The sequence below is a fragment of the Haemorhous mexicanus genome, chromosome 10 (assembly GCF_027477595.1).
Source record: "Haemorhous mexicanus isolate bHaeMex1 chromosome 10, bHaeMex1.pri, whole genome shotgun sequence".
NCBI classification, from domain to species: Eukaryota; Metazoa; Chordata; class Aves; order Passeriformes; family Fringillidae; genus Haemorhous; species Haemorhous mexicanus.
Window position 1 is genome coordinate 15,193,042 of NC_082350.1, and position 19,889 is coordinate 15,212,930.

The following is a 19,889-nucleotide window of genomic DNA, read 5'->3' on the forward strand; positions in this document are numbered from 1 at the left end:
AACCCAACCTACACCCAGCAGTGGGCTATGGAGACCTGGCCAGCCTGGAAGCCTGCAGCTTTCTGGCCACTGGGACTGCATGATCAGCCTGGCATTTGAGACAAATGGTGGGGTAAAGGCACCTGATCAGGTTTAGGGTGGCCCTTGTGAAAAGGGTGACGACACTCTGTTCCTAAAATAAACATGTTTCTGTGCTGTGTCAGGAGATGGCTCATACACGGGCTGGAAGGAAGCAAGATACTTGCTGAAAGGCATAAATCTTTCTAACCACCTTCAGTGGTTATTTTTAAGCTCAGGGCATGCAGTGCTATGAATCCCATCCCATTAGGGCTGGAAAAGTGTTAGTCAGGAAGATGGGTGCTCTGGAGCATGAGAGCCCTCTTCCTCCGGCCCATGTGACCTGTGCCTTCCATAGAAAACTCCTGGGCTGTGACAAGACTGAAAGCATGTTTGATTTTAGTTTAAAGTGAATTCATTAAATGGTGTTTTATTGTATTCTTCCAGAGCAGCCGGAGTTGTAGGATAAATATTTATATGGAACAGCTGCTGACTTAAGAAAAGATGCATCAGAAGTACAAATACATGTTTTTGCCTTTGCTTCCACCTGAAGGTCCCTGAGGACTTGATTCAATGATTTCTATGGGTCCCTTCCAACTCAAAATACTCTACAATTCTATGACTTTGTTGGAATCAATCATTTCTTTACCTCTTCTGGACATGGCTTTTTTTTTGTTTGTTTGTTTGTTTTCATATAGTTCAGGAAACAAATGCAAATGAGGTAAAATACAAGTCCATGAGTGCTTCTCCTTTATTTTGTGGCCAGCCTACGCCCAAACTCACCATGGCCTGGCAGCTTTTCACAGGAGTATACTGGACCAAACTCAAATTAGTGTCTAGTCTCTCTTTTTCCAAGCATTTACGCTTGCATCAATTGCTGATGTAGCTTAGTAAACAGGACCCCTCGTGGGAAGGACTGTAACATCTCTGAACATAAGCCAAAATCCTTTAATGATAAAGAGATAATCCACTAAATAATTTGAGCCCAGCAGTCTGCAGGGCATGGGGGCTGCTTTCTGGCTTTGCTCCCAAAGATTCAAAAAGTTCTTCAGAAATGGCTGCCCTAGTGCATGATGCAGTGGGGAGAGCTGGGATAAGACAACATTTCGATTTGGGTTTGGTTTTTTCCTCATGACTTCCTAAATAAAAAAAGGATCAACATCTTGGTCTGTTTGGGAAAAGGTGACATTTCTTCTGGAAAAAGAAGGATCTTTCCACGGCATATTTTTTACATCTAATTCTGCTCTGGCAAAATGTGGGTGCATTTTTAGTGATGGAAGAAGTCTTTCCCTAAATGTTTGAGGATGTAGGAGCAGTGGTGCTTTACAAATTGCTCTCTGTCATGAAATGAATGGCAGGTGAGTGTGCATGTGTTTGTTCATGTGTTCCCAGTGCCTGGGGTGAGCTCTCTCTGGCTGTGTCATAAGCCTGGTAGCATCAGCAGAAAGGCCTCCCCAGCTTGGGCAGGGGTGGGATATGTTTTGGAAAGAAGGGTGTGCAGGATATCTGTTGAGTGGTGCAGTCCTTTGAGCAGCACACAGAACACAGGAGAGGTCTGTCAGTGCCCCAGAGCAGGATGTTTGTCAGACCTACAAATCTTGGCGACTGTCTGGAGTCCTTTGAACCACGGACAAGGGCTGATTAATGGGAGAAGAGACCTGGGATGGTGCTGTGGTGGGGTAGGAACTCCCCTGACCCTGAGTGGTCCTGTTAGGAGAGCAGGGCACGTTTGTTGCCTGAGGGCTACCTGGGAGTATTGGCCCCTTGTGGTTACAAGAGAGACTTTGCTGTTGCTCTGTCACTTGTGGTGGTTGCACCTCTCTCTGTTCAAGTCTTGTTGCATTATGCTGCTTTGGGTGATCATAAGTCAGCAGTGACAGCCTCCTTGGGGTCTCAGACACTCAGACCTGACAAGTCCCTCACACTGCAGAGCTTGGAGCTCCAGCTTAGGGCTCTGTGTCACCTCTGTCCCCTCCTTGGTTGAGTCAGCTTTGTGAGTAACATCTCCCAGTGATGCTGCCTCTTGGAGTGGGCATTAGCAATCACTGGACTGGTACCTCTCCGCACCTTTCTTGTAGTAGTAGTCTTCTTTTTTCCCTTTTGGATGTTTGTAGTGAACCTGAGGATTTGCAGAGCAGAGATTTGCATATTTTCTTTTATCTAGCTAGGTCCAGCAGCAGTAACAGTGTTGGTATGTTCATCACATAAGCACATACCCAGAGCAGCCAGTGGGCTGGTATAAATGATTCTGCAGTTCAAGCATTTTGATTTTTTTTCCTGCTATTTTTGTCATTCAAAATAAATAGATCATAGACGTGCCTGCTAATAGCTCAAATATACCTTTAGTTAGGTTCAGTAACATTCCATCTCAACCCCTACTCCTTGGGACTTTCCAGGTAAACTTACATACCATAAGAAACACAAGGATTACTCCTATCTTAGACTATAGTTAGTACTCTTCCAGTTAATGTGATCATCCCTAGAATAGAAAAATTTTGAGCACCAGCTATTTTCAGCCAAGCCCCTGATGTGCCCAGCTTCTACCACTTGAAAGCAATGTCAGATATTTTCACATGACAGAAAAGCATGGCCAAATTCTGTCCTATAAAATATTCTTAACTTTGGGGTTACTGTTTCTTTACTGGATTTCAATTTCTGTTTATTCTTGGAACTTGCAAGAGATACATATCCAAATTGCTAGATACAATATACAAATTACAGCCCTGTTTAGATGCATGTGTAGGTCTTTTCCTTTAATGATAACTCTCAGCAAGCTAGAAAATTAGTGATGCAGACTGACAGATATACCTGGAGGCATCCACATCCTTAAAATATCATCCCATGTTTTCCACCTTTTATTTACTTGTTGGTTTTTGTTTGTGCTGTAATATTCATGGAGTGAAACAAAATAGGGAACTGAAAAAAGCATTTTAATGTAATTTTGTGATCCCTGTTAAAGTGCTTTGTGTGTTTATCAGAATGAATCACTTGTGCAAAATTCAGTGCTCTTTTTGCTTTTCCTGACACTGTGAAATATCTACATATCAGTGTAGGGAATGAAAGTGGGGGGCAGAGATGCAGGTGGGGAGTATTTGCGGTGACTTCCTGTGATGATCAGGAAAGAGAAGCCCATGAAGCCAGCTTTGAAGAATGTCCTGTGACAGCCAGACTGAACTGGAATGTGTCCTGGTATATTTCCATAACGAAACAGAAAATCCTGCAGCGAGGCAGTTGATCGAACGCTGCCGACAGCTCGCTCAGCCCATGCAGGAGCAGCCTCCTCACCTCCTGCCAGCAAACGGGGTCTGAGCAGGGTGGGAGCCACCATGGCTTTAAAACATTCCTTGGCACATGTGACAGTGCTACCTGAGCTCGCCAGCCTGACCTGCCGCTGTGCGTAACACAAACAAAATCTGTGTCCAAAAGATGTGTGCCAGGCAGAGCCCGTGTTCCTTTTCTCTCTGCTCTGCAGAACAGTCACTGCGCTTTTTTCCTCTGCAGTTTGCAGTTTTTCATCACCTGCAAGTCAAGTGTTTTCTGAAGGCTGGAAATAGAAAAAGAAATGCACCATTCACCTTCTGACTGCTGTCTGTGCTGTGTCTGCCAGCACCACGCAGGTCCCCCGTGGGCACTAAGGCCAATGCCACCCACATCATTACCCAGCTGGGAGGCAGCTGCTGGCAGGGGCAGCCGCTTTCTGTGGAAGCAGGGAAAGACTGAGGCTTTTCACAGAGTGCCCAGATGCTTTCCACGAACATATGCTTAATTAAGAGGCAAACTCACCACCTGCTCTGCAGCGTGGGTATCTAGGCTCCTTTCAGGCAGGTATTTGCTTTGCTGTGTGCTTATGCTTTTAGAGGGGTCTGGAAGTGCTTTTGGTAGTGTTTGTGCAGCTGCGCCTGAAACCCCAGGCGTCAGGTGCTGTTAGCATGCAGAGCTGCCAGCTTCATTAAGGTAATTGTGCCCAAGGCCTTTCCTTCCTTATCCTGGTTTAATGAGGAGCCACAGCATCCCCTTGATGCTTCCAGTGGCTGCAGGGAGCTGCACGTGGATGGGAACTGAAGTGGTTTTTCCCTCTGCCCCTACAGCCTCTGGGGCTGCTGCTATCACCCACAAAGCCCAGCACTGGGCAGGGAAGGTGAGCTCCTAAAGGCAGATTTTGCTGCTTAAATTAGTCTCTTATTTTTTAAAGATGTAAAGAAATTCATTGCTCCCATTGGAACACTTGCTTCTGCTAGAATGTTGCACAGGTTTGGAACCCCTCATGAGCCCTTGCCTAAGCCTCAGACTCTCAGTCTGCAGCCAAATCCCCAGCAGAGCTGGCAGCGCTGCGGCAGCCGGGGCAGGGATAAATGGGCCATGCACTCTGCAGTGCTGGTGGCAGGGACAGATTAACCCTCTTTTGCAGAACCAGTGCAGTGATGGCAGCTGGTGGGTGGCTGAGAGTCCCCTCTCCCTGGGGTGCCCTGAAAATGGGCATGTGGCTCAGCACAAATACCTGTGCTGAAACAGAAGTCAATATATCTGCTAAGCTAGGCCTATTTTCTTTCTTTGGACTGGTCTCTCTTCACCCATCTCAAAAAGGCCTTTTCCACAGGTAAATGCATTTTCTGTGCTTAGTTTGTGCTGCATATGACATCTTCAGTGAAAATGAACATTTCTTCTGCAGCATTTTCAGGTTTCTGGGTCCCAAAAGGAGATAATGCACAGGGATTTCAACCTGCAGCCACCTACCTGCAGCCTCTCTACCAAGGAGCATGTGCAGAAATGCAAAATGCACATCTGTGCTCCAATCACGGAGCCATGTTCTTGTGCCCAGCAGGTTTCCAGCCTTTTCATTCATTAAAGATGATTCAGGATGAGGACAATTAATTATTCACTAAGAGTCATTTCGAATTTTCACTGGCTGCAAGAAAGTGCCTGTGGGACAGCAGGAAAATAAATTTGGCAGTGAGACAGGGGCTTGCTCCATGCTGGAGCACAGGGTCAGAGCCCCCCAGAAGCCTGTCAGAGTGTCAGCTCCTACCAGGCCAGTACCCCTCTCACCACAGAGCAGGCAGCACTGGAGGGAGCTGGAGCACTGTGCCAGCCTGCCATGAGCTCACAGAGGCAAGGAGCACAGAGCATGAACCTCCAGGGACCCCCAGAGCCCGCCTGGGTTGCTGCATTGTGTTGCAAAAAGGTGTCCTGGACCCATGTTTTTCCAACTGTGCAGACACACAGATGAACCAGGGGTTTATTGCTCTGCAGGACACGTTTTTCCCTGCTGTGAGACAGAAACCATCAGCTCAGGTACTGTATGGTTGGAGGAGGAGCGGGAAGCCCATAGCCAGGTTGTATTCAATATGGTGATAAAGATACTGCTGTGGTTCCTACCTGAATGAGTCCTAGGAAGGCTGGTTTGAGTTGTGCCTGCATTCCTGCTGCTGAGGTGACACTGGCACAGGGGGGCATGCCCAGCTGCAGGCTGGGTGCTGGGGCTGTCACTGGTCCCCAGTGAGTGCACAGGAGCTCACGGCACTGGGGCTACCAGCTCCAGACACAGCAGCAGTAGGAGAAGTGTGAGTGGGGGTTGGCTTGCTGCTGGAAGTCCCTCTCTAAGCCCGAGGTGATTGCCCAGATATCAGTGTGAGTAGGAACAGCACCTCTTGCTTTTGGTGTGGTATCATGTGCATGAGCCAGGGTCCAGCTCCAGCAAAAAGTGGCTGTACTTCATGTTGTTCACATTGGTGTAACAGGCATTGGCTAGGAATGCTTTGTAATTAGTACCAAAAAAATGGGAAGAATCTTCTTAAATACAACTATCCCATAGAAAGCTTTTTCTTCTCCTGGCATAAGTTACAAGGTAGAACACTAGTGGTGTTCTTTTTGAGTCTTTTTTTTCCACATGGAGTCAGTCTTATACCTGTGCTGTGCCTAGGGCTGTGCTGCAGATACATAGGAGACTGTTCTGGCTGTTCTGAAACCTTGTTTAAAACAAAACCTACTGCAACAATTGGTAAGAGAGAGCTTGGTGTTGGCCCACCGAGACTTTGCAGCATCCTGTGTGTACTTATTATTTGCTGTGATCAATGGCACTGCAAAGGCTGTTTCCCAGGGTAGGAAATGCCTTATTGTATAAACAGGCTATACTGGGAAGGAAAATAGTACCCAGGAGAGAAAGCAGTGATGCATTAGAATTAATGGGCTCTATCAGTGTGATTTTGTTGGGCAAGGTAACCTCAAAGATTTATTTAAATAGGGCAGAGATATGAGTGACTGCTACATTCTCACTTTGTAATGCATTTGCCAGTCAGAGAGCAGATAGCAGTAAAGGCATTGCTTTCTACAACACAGGTTCATTTAAACTGAGGCTCTGCAGTACTTGTTCTGTGGTGAGCTAAAGCAATACCCAACACCCTTCTGTGAGTAGGGAAAGAAGTTATTCAGACAGGTATAGCTGCATTTGTGAGTTTGTTTCTGTTAATTTTCTGCAAGTTTTAAAGATCATCTTTAAATACTGAAGAAACTAATAGTGAATAGATCTGTTTCCTGGGGGGGGGGGGGGGGAGGGGAAGGAGAATGACTTCAGAGATTTGCACCTGTGATCTATTCTCAGTTCTTGCTGTGGGGTCAGGATGTGGGACCAAGGGAACCATGGACATTTCCTTTTCCCAGGCGAGCAACTAGCTAGTACAGCAAAAGCCCTTTTATTCCGTTAAAATGGAATACAGTGCTTGACATAAATGCTGTGGTGGAAAGCTATATGCAGCCTCTTTCCTACGTTAATTTCCTATTTTATAGGAGAAATTATAAATGTTGGGCTTGCATGACTGGCAGAGCAAGAACTGCCCAAGGCAACATAAACAAGTAGCTATGAATAACAGATCTAGGAGTAGACAAATGAGCACAACTTGCTTGCAGACAAATGAACAAGCAGTACTGCTAAGGCCAAGCTAGTTAGCTAATGTTTTTCTTTGTAATCTGTGCACCTACATTACCCTCCAGGTGGTAATTTCCAGAGCCGATGTGTTAGTACATTGGTGGGATTGGAGTCCCTTACAGCTTGGCAGTATATCCAGAGATGCTCCCCAGATTTTGCTGGATGTATATTCAGACCCTAAGCTTCCCCTCTCTCATCTATGTATAGGATGACTGTGCTAAAACAGATGGGAAAGGAGTAAAAGTGCCTCCCTTGTAAATATTGTCTGTGAAAAAACTTCAGGTCCAGGTTTAGGCAGCTGCCTCCTGCTTCTGAGTGAGTTCTGGCTTGCAGTGACCAGGACCAGGCAGGAGGGGAAGGAAGTGTGCAAGGGGTGGAAAGAAGCACAGAACCCATTTGTTCTCTCTCATTACCTGTAGACCAAGGCCAAGGTGTTTAATGATGCCCACTCCAAGGCTCTGGTCAGTTTCTGACTTGGCGGCCTCTGGCTGCTCCCAAGTCCCCATCTCCTTCACAGTGCTGTCCCCTGGCCAGTGTGGCAGGCACACTGCAGGGTGCTGCTCTGAGCTGTTATACAGGTGATTCGTTCTGCCCTGTTGCTGGTTGTGTTTTCAGGAGGGAGTGAAGGTGACCTTAACGTGCACTCAGATTTTTGAGATCTGTAAAGCAGAGCAAGATATGTGGAAGCAAGTGGGCATTTACAGTGTCAGCTATAGACCTTTATCAGCAAGCAATTCTAGCACTTGTATTTGCTAGGTACAGAGCACAAAGGCTGCATGGTACAGGAGAAAGGCAGTTTAATTTAGTGCTGGGAGAACAACATATCTGGGGGTTTGAGCATTCCTTCCCTCCAAAAAGTTTGGAGGGAAGGAATGAGATTTGTCACACTTAATGTATTTTTTTCTGTTGGAGTTTTGGACTAGGTTTTTGACTTGTTGAAAAGACTTAGAATAAAGCTTTGTGAATAAAAGAACAGGCAGGCTTTTGACTTGCAGAGAAATAAATTTTGTTTCTTTTCAGTTCTTCCAAGGTTTTTTTTTTTTTTAATTAGCACTGTAAATTATCACAAATGCAACAAACTGGTCGAACTGCATGCAGATATCTTTTTTTTTTTTTTTAACGTGGAGATGATGAAACAGATCATTTCATTGACCTGTCGCCTGCAGCACAGGACACCCGTGCTTCTGTGGCAGAGCTGCCACCAGTGCAAAGGCTTGTGACATGGAGGGGAAAGCCCTGCTAAGAACAACGCAGAGCTGTCACATTTCACTCGGAGCAAGCGATGGGCCGGGCAAGGGGCAGAGCCGCGGTACGGCAGGGGAAACCCTTGCCTTGGAAACAGCCTCGGGTGGGTGTGGGCACGGGCCGGTAGCGGCCGCAGATGGGAGGCAGGGCGGGCTGCCGTGGCCCGGGCGCTGTCAGCGTGTCCGCGAGCGCCAGGTGGCAGTGCTGCCGCGGGGACACGGCGCGCCTGCGGAGCGCTGGGGCGCCGGCGGTGCCCTGCGCGGCCAAACCCCTCCGCCCCTCCTCTCCGAGCGCTGAGCATCCTTCTCCTTTCCCCCGTTTCTAGGCCATGCGTATTTTCCAAGTGTGAGCCGAAATTACGTATTTCAAATTTCTGTTGAGCAGAGAGCCCCACCCTGGCGCCCGACCAGTTGTCCTGTTTTGTCGCACAGAGGCGTCTGAGGCTGCGGATCTGCGGGTGGGAGCTGGTCCGGCCCCCTGCCTCTAAACGCTGGTCTCAGAGGAGCATCTCGGGCTGCCAGCAGCTGCATTTCCCTCCAGCTGAGCCTGCAGCAAGTCCCGGCCCCTGGTACAATCACCCGGGACAGCTTTGGTGCATACGGGAGCCCCAGCTCCCCGCCCTGCCGGCAGCGGAGGGATGCCCGGCTCAGCACGAGGGGAGCGCTCCCACTGTGCCTTGTGAGGCGGCTGGTGTGTGCAGAAGTCACGGTTTATTCATACCGGCCTTTCAGGTCCTTATTAAAAAAAAAAAAAAATCCTCTGTGTTTAGACTCTAAGGTCTGAGTTTTCATTTCTTTTCCTTCTCTTTTCCTTTCCCCCCTTTTGTCACTTTTTTCCCCCTTTCCCCTTGTTCTTTCCCCTTTATTTCTCCCCCTTTCCCCCGTATTTCTTCTTTTCCTTCCTACATTTTTTCTTCTTTTTCCATTCATTTTCTTCCCTTTTTCCTCCTTTTTTATTCCACTTTCTTCCCTTTTTCTTCCCTTTTCCTCTGCTTTGTTTCTCCCTTTTTCTCTTGTTTCTCCCTTTTTTTCTTCTTTTTGCTTCCTTTTTTCTTCCTTCCTTTTATATATTTTCCTTTCCGCCCTTACCTTTTCACCTTTTCTATAATTTCTTTTTTTTTTTTTCCTTTTTCCGTTTTTCCCGCTCCCTCTCCTCCGGAGCCGGGGAGGCGGGGTCGGTGCCGGTGCCGGTGCGGTGCCCGCGGTGAGCGCGCGGCTCGGGCACCGCTGGGCGGCGCTGCCGCTCCGCCGCCGCCGGCCCGTGAGGGCAGCGCCTGCCCGGGGCTCGCGGGTGCTGCTCGGGGACCGGGGCCTTCGGGGCGAGCGCTCGCAGGCCTTGAAAATGAAACGGAAATAAAGAAAGGGAGGCAGAGCGGCGCTTCAGAAAGGCGTAGGTTAAGATAAGAGTCGGTAGCGGTGTCCTTCCCATGTAAATTCAGAGGTGCACACCCCTGAACTGATTGAAGTAGGCAGTGAATTTTATCCTAATTTTCTGGATTGATTTATGTAGGCAGTGAATTTTATCCTAATTTTCTTAAATCCCTGTGGATTTGGTTGAGAACCTCCTGCGTCTCTTAGAGCACAAAGAGTGCACGTTCCTGCATAGGGTATCACTAGCTGTGCCTCAAGGTAGATGGCCAGCCCCAGGGGGACTGCCTTGTAACTTGATGAAAAGAAACTCAAACTTGTTTTTTTTCCTCATTTCATTGGTGATTCTTGTATTGTGTCTCAGTTTCAGCAGCAGTTCAGGTGTGGTCTGGTCACCTTGCATGGCAGTGCTCTCCCTTTCCAGTTCCCATACTCCACTGCTGTCCCCCTCTGTTGTGTGTCAGTCTGGGGATCCTTGTGCCCTGGGATTGTTCACCTTCATTATACCAGGGATTAACTGAGTCCCTTCCAATCTCAGTTGTGAGTACCTTGTCCAAACTATTCCACATGCAAAAATAAAAAAATAGGCTTGTTCTAATCCACAGGTCCTTGGAAACAAAACTGGGAAAGCTTTGGCCTAGGTGCAGCAGTGACCGGGATGCACTCAAACAAAAATCAATGTTGGATTTAAAGGCAAAGGGAGGTATTTTCCCAATTTTAGAACACCCCCTCCCCTTCAAAAATAAATTAATGGTCTGGGGAGCTTTACCTTCTTCCAAGTCTTTGTCTAATTGCATTTCCAATTTTTCCATCAGAGACATATTTCAAGATATTTTGTAATTCCCCTCACCCCCAAAAAGAGGGGAAAGTTTGCAACCTTCCGAGGTTTCCTCAAGACTAACCATTCAATGTTTAAATAATGTAGGAAAGAAACAAGATTAATTTAAAGTAAATAAAATAGTTATTTGACCCCAATATTGTTTTCCATTTTTTAAAAATTCATCGTAGGAAAATAGGAAACTTGGTGCAATACTGTATTTTACTATTTTTCACTCTACTCACAGGCATAAAAAAAGCCTGGAAATTTTCTGAAATTGCATGCACTGAGAGCTGTAATCCTATAACCCTGTGAGGCACAGTCACTCTAGTCATGCTGCTGTAGCTGGATTCCTCACTTACTTAGGATGGAAAAGGATCTGAGTGGGAAATATCTTTGTGAAGCTCTGGTGTTTCCCCAGAGCAGGTTGGAGGCTGCAGGAGTGATCCCTGTTTTGCACACTGGAAAGACAGGGCTTCTCTGATGCCTGTGAGTCTCTTAGCAGTGAAAATGGCTTTGCTGGTGCAGCCCTGGGGAAGTGTGGGCTTGGGTGGGATTAGTGGGTCTCCACTGCTTGCCTGGTGGCACCTCCATCTCCCCTGCCTCTGGGCTGCTGAGCTCATGGTTCTGGGGGCAGAAGGATTGTGGGTTTGAAAAATAAAGTCCCGGTGAAGCAAGGTGGCAACCTTGTCACTTATTGCAGTGCGAATACAGGGATCCTGTAAGCATGCTGGAAGAGCTGCTGAGAGGGGGCGAGAGTGGCTGGGGGGCCAAGGCTGCTCTGCAGCAGCTGTGCCCAGCTCTCTCTGTATGACCTCACCGGGGGGAGCGAGGGCTGGTGGAGTCTCTGCTCAAGGTGTGGAGGAGTTGAGCTGCAAGCAGAGGGGATGCTGTCAGAGGTGTCAGCTGAAGAGTGTTGGTCCCTTCCGAAAGAGGAGCCCTTCCTGACAGCTCCATCTGTGCAAGCCTGGGGAAAGCTGGGGTGCCTCCATCAGCAACTCTTGCCTGCACTGTATGAAAAATCCCACCCTGAGATCCATCTGCCCCCCAGGGACGTGCCTTTGCGAGCTTTCCCTTGGGGGAGGCTCACAAAAGCAGTATCATCACCCTGATTTCGTGGATGGAGCATGGGAGGAGGGTATGCACCTGCGGTCACTCCGTGGTCTGGTGGCAGGCAAAGAGAAGTTGGTCAGGCTGGTGCTTTCTCTTGGCATTGAGGGTGATCTGCAGTGTTTGTTTCTCAAATGCTTCAGTGCTGTGCTTGTGAATCAAGCAGAAAGACTGCTTTAAGAGCAGGCAGTCTAGTTTTAGAGCTGGCATAATCATAATTCCTACACCACTAGGAGCAGGGGGGAGGAGCAGATAAAAATCAGAAAATTAGAATTTTTTTACAATAAAAGCCAAAGTGCTAGAAGCCAAAACTGTCATTGTAATGTGAGCTCTTTTTTGATAGTGTCCTATTACATCGTGTAAGAGGTTGAACACGCATACAAATATCTTGGTTGGTAATTATCTGATTTGTGATATGTAGCTAATGTGAATTTGTTGTCCTGTACATTATGCAGCAGCAATTCATTTCTGAACAACATTAACTGGCACTGTGGCAGTTCAGTGCAGAAATTACAGGCATAAACATATGTTTCACTTAGGCTGAGTAGTAGCTAAGTCGAGACACCAGCCTCCCTGGTCAGGGGAGATGTGGGGTGAAGAGCTGAAGGTACATCTGTTCCTAACTCACCCTGGCAACAGAATCCTCCTCTCCCAGATGATGCTGGGTATCCTCAAATTATCCAGCAAACAGAAAAGATCTGTACAGACAGATGTGACTACCAGCTGGCCAGGGGACCCCACAAGTGGGAGCTGACATCTTCCCTATTCTGGAATGAGTTTGTGGAGAGTGGTGTCTCTGCAGGCTGCACCAATCAATAGCAAAGATCTACAGGAGTGGCTTTTAAATTAGATAAGCCTTGGAGCTGATGTCTGAATGATGGTAACAATATAAACACTTAACTGGGTGCGCTCCTGTCACTGCATCCCTAACAACTCTTAGATAAGACAATTTGTATTTTATGGGATCTTATTTGCTTTCACTTTATTTAATGATGCCACTAAATAAAAACACTCAATAATTGTTGTTGCTTACTTCAATACATCTATTAAATGTGCAAGGCTATTAGTATAGATATATTTTAAGATGGGTCAATTAGCAAAGGTTAAATAAAACACCCTACTGAATGTACATCAAATGTCTTCCCATTCTTAGAGTTTAAAAAAGAGATTTTTTGAAAGACCGAAAGTATTAGTGCTACAGATCAGAGAAGGAGTCTCTTGGCTCATGTTATTGCAGGCTCTGTCACATAATTTTTTTTTGCAAATGTGTACAAAAAGCCTCCTTGGAACAGAAGGAACAGAATGAGAGCAGCAACGTGCCCACTGGTCCTGTTGGAAGTGTCTTACTCTTCTGATTGCTAGAAACCATGTCTAATTTCTAGTCTAAATTTATTCTTGGCCAGTTTCTACCAATTTCCTTTTGTGCCAGCATTGTCCTTCAGCTTATCTGTCCTCTGACTGCTGTTATTTATGCCCTGTTTACATTTCTTTCTGCCTGGGCAATGAAGATCTATGAAACATGTGCATTCTGCTTTAGTTTGTAGGCAGTTTCACTTTCTTAATTGCTCTAGTGCCAGGGTTTCAAACAACACAAGGGAGCATCCTTTGTTTTAAGAAGAAAAGCTTTCATTGAAGCTGCACAATATTGTGGGTATATTTCCTGTTTGACCAAGGGTTTATGAATTCTCTATATTTTTCTCAATTTTTATTTTCCCCATAAAATTGCAAAGCTGGGTCAAATTTAAGCTGACAGAGTCCATATCAAATGATTAAATAAATAAAAAAAAAAGACTTTTCAGACCCTACATTGTGCCAGGAGTCAAGGAAGAAAAGTGTGAGAGAATTGCAATAAATGCTGGGTCTATCCATGTGCAAATAATAATAGGGCTGGGAGTAACATGTATCCTTTTCTAGAACAAATACCTGGTGTCTACCTCCTTATGTCAACTGGTTTTTGGCAAGATGAACTTTGCAGGAGTCAGTCTGGCATGTTTAACTGGGGTGAGAGCTGGTGTCTGCTGCACAGGGATTTCTTGCACACCCCACACAGAGCATTGGTAGTGTAAGGGGGTGGATGATGGAGCTTATGGGGAGATTCCTGGAGCATCAGTGAGATCTGGAAGTTTCTCATGTATGTAGACTTTGATAATCCCAGCTCACGTTCTTTTTGGCTCATGACAGCTAAGACTTGCTGATGAATAAGCAAGGACCTCAAAGTTATTGAAGGTAATGAAGTGTCCATGAATTATGCTCTTCCACAAGGACATGTTTGTGTTGCATATGCTCCTTTTACTGCTACTGTCTTCAAGCTTCTTTACCTGCATCTCTAATGAGGAGACAGACACTGCCCTGGTAGCTACAGATCTACACACTTAATTTCCTAAGTGCCCGACTTCATCGGTGCAGACTTAAAAGTAGCTCTGAGTCACTGCCCTGTCAAATCAGTTCTTTCATCTGAGGGCACCTTCTTGCACCCCCCTTTTTTTACAGCATTTGAGGTGGGCTGAAGTGGGTATTAGAGGTACTAGAAGTATCTAGTTTAGTATCTGAGTTTCTAGAAGTATCTACTGTAATGAACTGAAGAAATAATAGATTTGCCTCTTAACACTGAGAAGGGAACATGTATTATTGGCATTCTTTAGCAAACAGAAGGGTTCCCAAAGCCAAGCAAATGACTGACAAAGCTTCCATTGGGCTTATGAAAATGAGTTAAGGGAGAGAGAGCATCCTTCAACCAGATCAGAACTACCCTACCCATAAGTCCAGCATAAGTCAACCCTCCTCCAGGCTGGAATTGCCCAGCGTGTTTTGTTTCACTTCCTTTGTGTGGGGAGGTTGCCCAGGAATACAGAGCCTCTGAAGCTGAAACAGGGCCTCTGGAAGACAGAAACAACCAGTGGGGCCTAACTGCAGAGGAAGAGCTACCTCAGGAACTAGGCAGTTCCATGAAAATACTTTTGTGCCTCCTTTTCCCTGGTGCAGAAAATCTGAGACTGTGAGAATATGAGGATTTCAGCCCCTTTGCTGCTCTGGCCCTCTTTCAAGACTGAAGGGTGCTTTTTAAGCAGAAAATCCCAGCATGCTTCTGCAGCTAATGGATAGCTGGTCATCTCTCCATGGAGTGCTGAGGATCTCTGTTGCCATATTGCTACCTGTACCCAGCACAAAGCCATGTTCCCCTTAATTACTGATAAAAATGTCTCTTCAGAAGCCTCCCAATAATTACTCAAGTACCCACTTAAGTGGCTTTTAATTCAGACTCCTCACCCCCACACATGTGAATTTTCCAATTGCCAAGCACACTTAGTCTTATGTATAAGCATCTGCCAAAAGAAAATGTAATATCCTGCCCCCTGGTTTATACTACCTTGCACGAGCTCCAGTGAGCCCACAGCAGCTCAGGAGATGGTCTTTCCAACAGGCTAGAGCAGGAGCATTCAATCATAATGAAACATGAAAGCTCTTATTGTGAGTTACCCTACATCTGACAACACTTGGCAGTTCTACAGCATCTCTTGTTGGACTGCTGCTGGCTGCTTTGCCAGCTCCTCTCATTATTGGAAGCCTCCCATTTCCCCTGCTCTGGGGCAGGAGTGCCCATGGGCTCCTGTAAGAGCTCTGGGGGCAGGGGGCAAGGATGAGCCATAGACATCGTGCTGGGTGCCACAGCAGGCTGCTGACACTGCCCATAGGGTGGTGGGAGGGCAGCATTTCCAACTTTGCAGCCTTCTTTGTGGTATAGAAATGGAATCTCAGGGGATCCTGTCCTCTCATCCTGTAGGACCCAGCAACATTAAACAGGGTATGCTTTAGATCATGACTATATGGATAAGCAAGGTCTGTTGCCTGTTTCTCCATGACTCACAGAAGGCATTGCTCTCTCTCTGCTTAATTCCACTGTTTTACTGGGGTAGTCTCCAGACACCAGGTCCAATCAGTGACCTGTTTGTAGGAGGCTCCAGCAGCCCTTTATCAGAATATTTTTTTCCTGTTTGTGATGGAGACCAAAGAGACACTAACTCTGTCCCTGAAGTGAGAAAAGGAATGTGCATGTGAAGGGGGAGGGCAGGCAAGCATGGCCAGAGAGGAAGATCAGAATTCCTTGTACAGGAATTCCTTGTCCAAGATAGAAGCTGTAGAGGGGTCATGAATAAAGGATGCAAGGAAAGGGGTTGTCCGTGTCCAAAAGCTGTTCTTGCAAAGTCCTAGAAAAGCCATAGAAAGTGGTCAGAACAGCTATTGCATCTTCAGCTTTAGGCATTTCAGGAGTTCAGCAGTCTGAGAGCAGAAAAGGCAGGAACTGTAATTCATGTCAGAGAGACACATGTGAGTGGTACAGGCTGGGAGACTGTGATGGATGCATCAAGAAGGAGTAGCCAACAATCAGTAGAGGTACTTTTTTCCCTTGAAAAATGCCACTTTGTCAAAACTGTGCAAGGGAGAAAGGAAATAGTCATTTCAGAAGAGCATGTTGTGCAGGGATTTCAGTGCCAGGTTTCATGCCACTGCTCTGCCTACTGCAAAAGCAGAGACTTGGTCTGAACAGTGGTGAGACCACCACTTCTACCACATCAGTGTGCTTTGCTCTCTTCTGGCATTTCACTGTGAGCTCCAAAAGGTCTCATTTTCATTTCACATGGGGAAGAAACACAACTTTGAATGCAAGATTTTCTGCAGAGTAGATTTCTGTTCATCTTAGCTCTAATACCAGCCAACGCTGGGTGAGTGTCAGAAACCAGGCAGAAGGGACTAGTTGTGATTATGAATCTGGTCTCCACCATGACTCAAATCAGGACTGCACCAAGCAAGCCCAGTAAATCCTGTGTGTTAGGCATAATCAACCAGGCAAGAAACTTGTAGCTAAGTGGGATTTGGACTAGGTGTTAGAAGTAGCCTTTCTCAGCTGATGGTGGTAGAGAGGCACACTTCTAAGGGAGCTGTGAGATTTACAGTGCTGCAGGTGCCCGATCAGAGATCGGAGCATTGGACAAGCCTTGTCAGTGATGATGACAGTACTGCTGGCTCAGTACATGGGTGACTTCTCTGGGGTCCTTTGTACCCTGTGCCCTGTGATATCAGCTCATCTATTTTTGAAAGACGTTGGCTCTTAGGGTGAAATGATAGCAAATCCATCACAACTCTTGCCATGTTCTCTTGATGGATTACCTTTGATATTAACAATAAACATGAGCCTTGCCTTGACTTACAGCCTCCAGATTTCACTCTGACTTTGCTGGATTGAGGCAGTCCCTCCTTTCAGAAATGTTCTTACTGAGAGGTGAGAGATTTATCAGTCAGGGCTAAGTTTTCTCTGTCATTTTCTTGGATATCGAGGCTCTCAACCATTTGTCTTTTGTGGCCAGATTCTCAGCAACGCCAAACTATTAGTGGCCATTGTATTAACGGGCTAAATACAGGCGACTGCCAAGAGCATTTTCAAGAGTGGCCCCATGTGAATCCCTGTAGATGTGCTATTACTGCTACCAAGAGACCAAACTGCTCGTGTCTTTCACTATATCTGTATTCTTTGTAGTCCTTGGACCATCTTTGTTCTGCCACTTCTGAAGTATGGTAACCAGACTTTGTGACTTGTGATACTGGTGTTTGCGGCACTGGTACAAGTGTATTTGTACAAATTTGGTAAAATGAGCATTGCTCATTTTTCTCCCTATTGCTCCATCCATGTATGCATAGACTTGGGCTCTCCTAGCTGCAGTTCTGTGCAGAAAGCTCCTCCTAGCTGTATCTCTCTCATGGTTCCCAATTCCCAGAGTCACTGTTTTCTGAAGAAAGAAAAGCCCAGTCTTGAAGTAATACAGACTGCACAATTTATCCCCAGAGATTTGATCTGGCTGTGTTAAAAGGAAACTTGTTTCTATGAACTCAGTTTCTGTGTCAGTTCAGTTTGTTCTCTTCACCAGACTTACTGCGATCATTAATTACTACTGCATTAGTCTTTGTATCCTTGGCAAACTTAGATTTCCTTCCAGACCACCGATATCTTTATTGGTGTCTGGATTGCAGCAGCTCTCGGAGTCCAGGGAAAGAGGACATGGGATTTCATTTTGCTGGAGAGATAGAGGAGTTGATTTATTGCTGGAGAGGGAAATAAATTACAATGCAAATAGCAAGAGGTGTGCTTGTAAGCCAGGGGTTTGTGGGGGAAGCAATGCATTCACCCAGATCCTTTTTACCCAGCACTTTAAGTCATCAGGGCATGAGGGAGTCTTCAAACCTTGTGCTGGCTGCATGACAGCTGTAATCTCACATTTACTTTTAGTGTTGAATATGCTCTTGCAGTATGCAGGAGAAATAAACAGGTTTTGTTCGGTAAGATACAATCTGAATGCATGTAACTTCAGAGGCATCCTTAGGGCAGGATTAATGTCCCAGCACTCCTGGACTGCAGAGCTGGATGGCAGTGGGAGTACCAGGTCTTGCAGAGTTGCTGCTTTTCTTTCGAGCTCTCCAGACTGGAAGGACGCTTTGCTGAGTGGCAGAGCAGTGGGTTGCCCCAGTGAAGCATTGCTCTGCTGACCCAGCAGGATTTGAGATTTGATCTAGCTCAGGCTGCAAATCCTGGGCTTGTTGATTTGGAGGCTGGATGAAGGGACAAACAAAGTTTGGGTTTAGGGAACTTTCCATGGCTTCTTTTTGTCTGTCAGAATCCATTATGTGCAGATAGACAGATTTACAGGTCTGGTGGAAGTTTGATATTTCTCTTGACAGCTTCTGGCTCTTCCTCCCACTCTTGACCTTTGCTGGTGCTACAAAGGTGCATTAAGGAGGTGGCTCTTCAGTCTCCAAGCCTTGACCTGCTGTAGAGCAGATGGTCCCACAGCCCTGCTGGAGGAGCACAATAGGGGTTTCACTCTCCCTCCCTCCTTTTTATCATTCTCAATCACATAATCTGGTTCATTTGCCTCAGCCAAGATCTAATCAGGAAGGATCTCTTTGACTTTCAGGAAAGTCAGCTTGATGGAAACTTTAAATTGAAAGACTTTTCCTGACACACTTGAAAATGGTTTTGGTTGAAATTGGTGTCTGGCTGCATGGTTACAACATGAGGAGTTTTCTTTCTTCCCAGGGAGAGGGAAAAGTTTGGGCAGCCTCTCAAACCTCCTGAACCCAGGCACATCCTAGCAGGTGCTTCCAGAACCCTGGAGGCAAAAGTCTATTCATCCATACAGGAGGCTTCTTGAAGTAAAATGCTTCCCAACACTTTCATTTCTAGACAGCCACAGTTCCCTTCAGTGAGGTGAAGGTTTCTTGTGTTGCCCTGCCTGCACCTCATATAGGCAACCAGTCAACAAGGAGAAATAAAAGCTTCTGCTAAGTAGAAAACCTTCTCTTTAAAAGGGGGGGAAAAAAAAGTGAATTTATAAAATCCTACTAGAATTATTTCTTTTTCTGGCTGCAGTTGGTTTTGTCATGTTTGTACTGCTTGTGATTTGCTTTTTGCCGTAGTGGTTTCATTCTGCAGCATGCCAGCTGAGTACCTGCCCCTCGCTGTAACACCTAGACAGGCCCAACTTCTCCCCAGGCTGGAGCTGGATTGAAAGACACCAGCTAAACTAATAAATACTTCTTGTGATGAGTTGCAAATTTTGTTTAATTGAATCTTTGAAGGCAAAAAAGGGAGTGAAGGGCCCATTAAATGAATTATTTCAATATAGCAATCAGGTGATGCAGGCTTTTTTGTGTTTATTAAAAGGCCAAGTCAGCTCTAAGCTCAGCTGTGCGAGAACAGCCCAGAAAACTGGCCAGTTCTTGTACTCTGCTGCTGTTTAAGGGCCAGATCTCTCTCCCTGAACAGCATATTTAAAGTGGCCATGTGAATTCTTATTAGGCATCCAAACATAGATACAAACTCATGCATTGTAAACAGAATTGCCCTGCACAGAAATCGAGCAAAATGCAGCAAGGTCTTGTCTTTTCTTTATCAGGTTACCCAGGCATGTTTTTTTTTCAAAAAATCCGCCCACGCACAGAGACTGGGGAATGCCAAAGCTGCATGAATTTTAATTATGCTAGACATGCAACAAGGGGCTACCTTGTAAAGAATAAAGTTAATAAAACATGGATATGGGCTTAATTCTGCTTAATAAGCAGCCCTGGCAATGCACGTTTTAGATGTAATTTACACAGCGTGGAAATTTGGTACAATTCTTAAGAGGTGTCTGCATGCAGACTTTCAAACTCAACAGTGTCTTCCTATTGGAAGAGATTTGTTGCTATGCTGCTGTAAAATGGTGAATTAGGCCATTCATAATTATTGGCCAGAGATGGGAGTCTTTCTTTTTTTCCCATTCAACTACAGCAATGTGCACACACATTTTAATATGGTATTAAATGTAAATCTCTTCCTTAA

The 19,889-nt window shown here is 45.9% G+C and overlaps 1 protein-coding gene across 2 annotated transcripts in view; it reads left to right on the plus strand.

The window, feature by feature from the left end:
• FGF12 (fibroblast growth factor 12) overlaps positions 1-19,889 on the plus strand; it is a 217,850-nt gene that overhangs the window by 95,777 nt on the left and 102,184 nt on the right. The window lies entirely within an intron of this gene.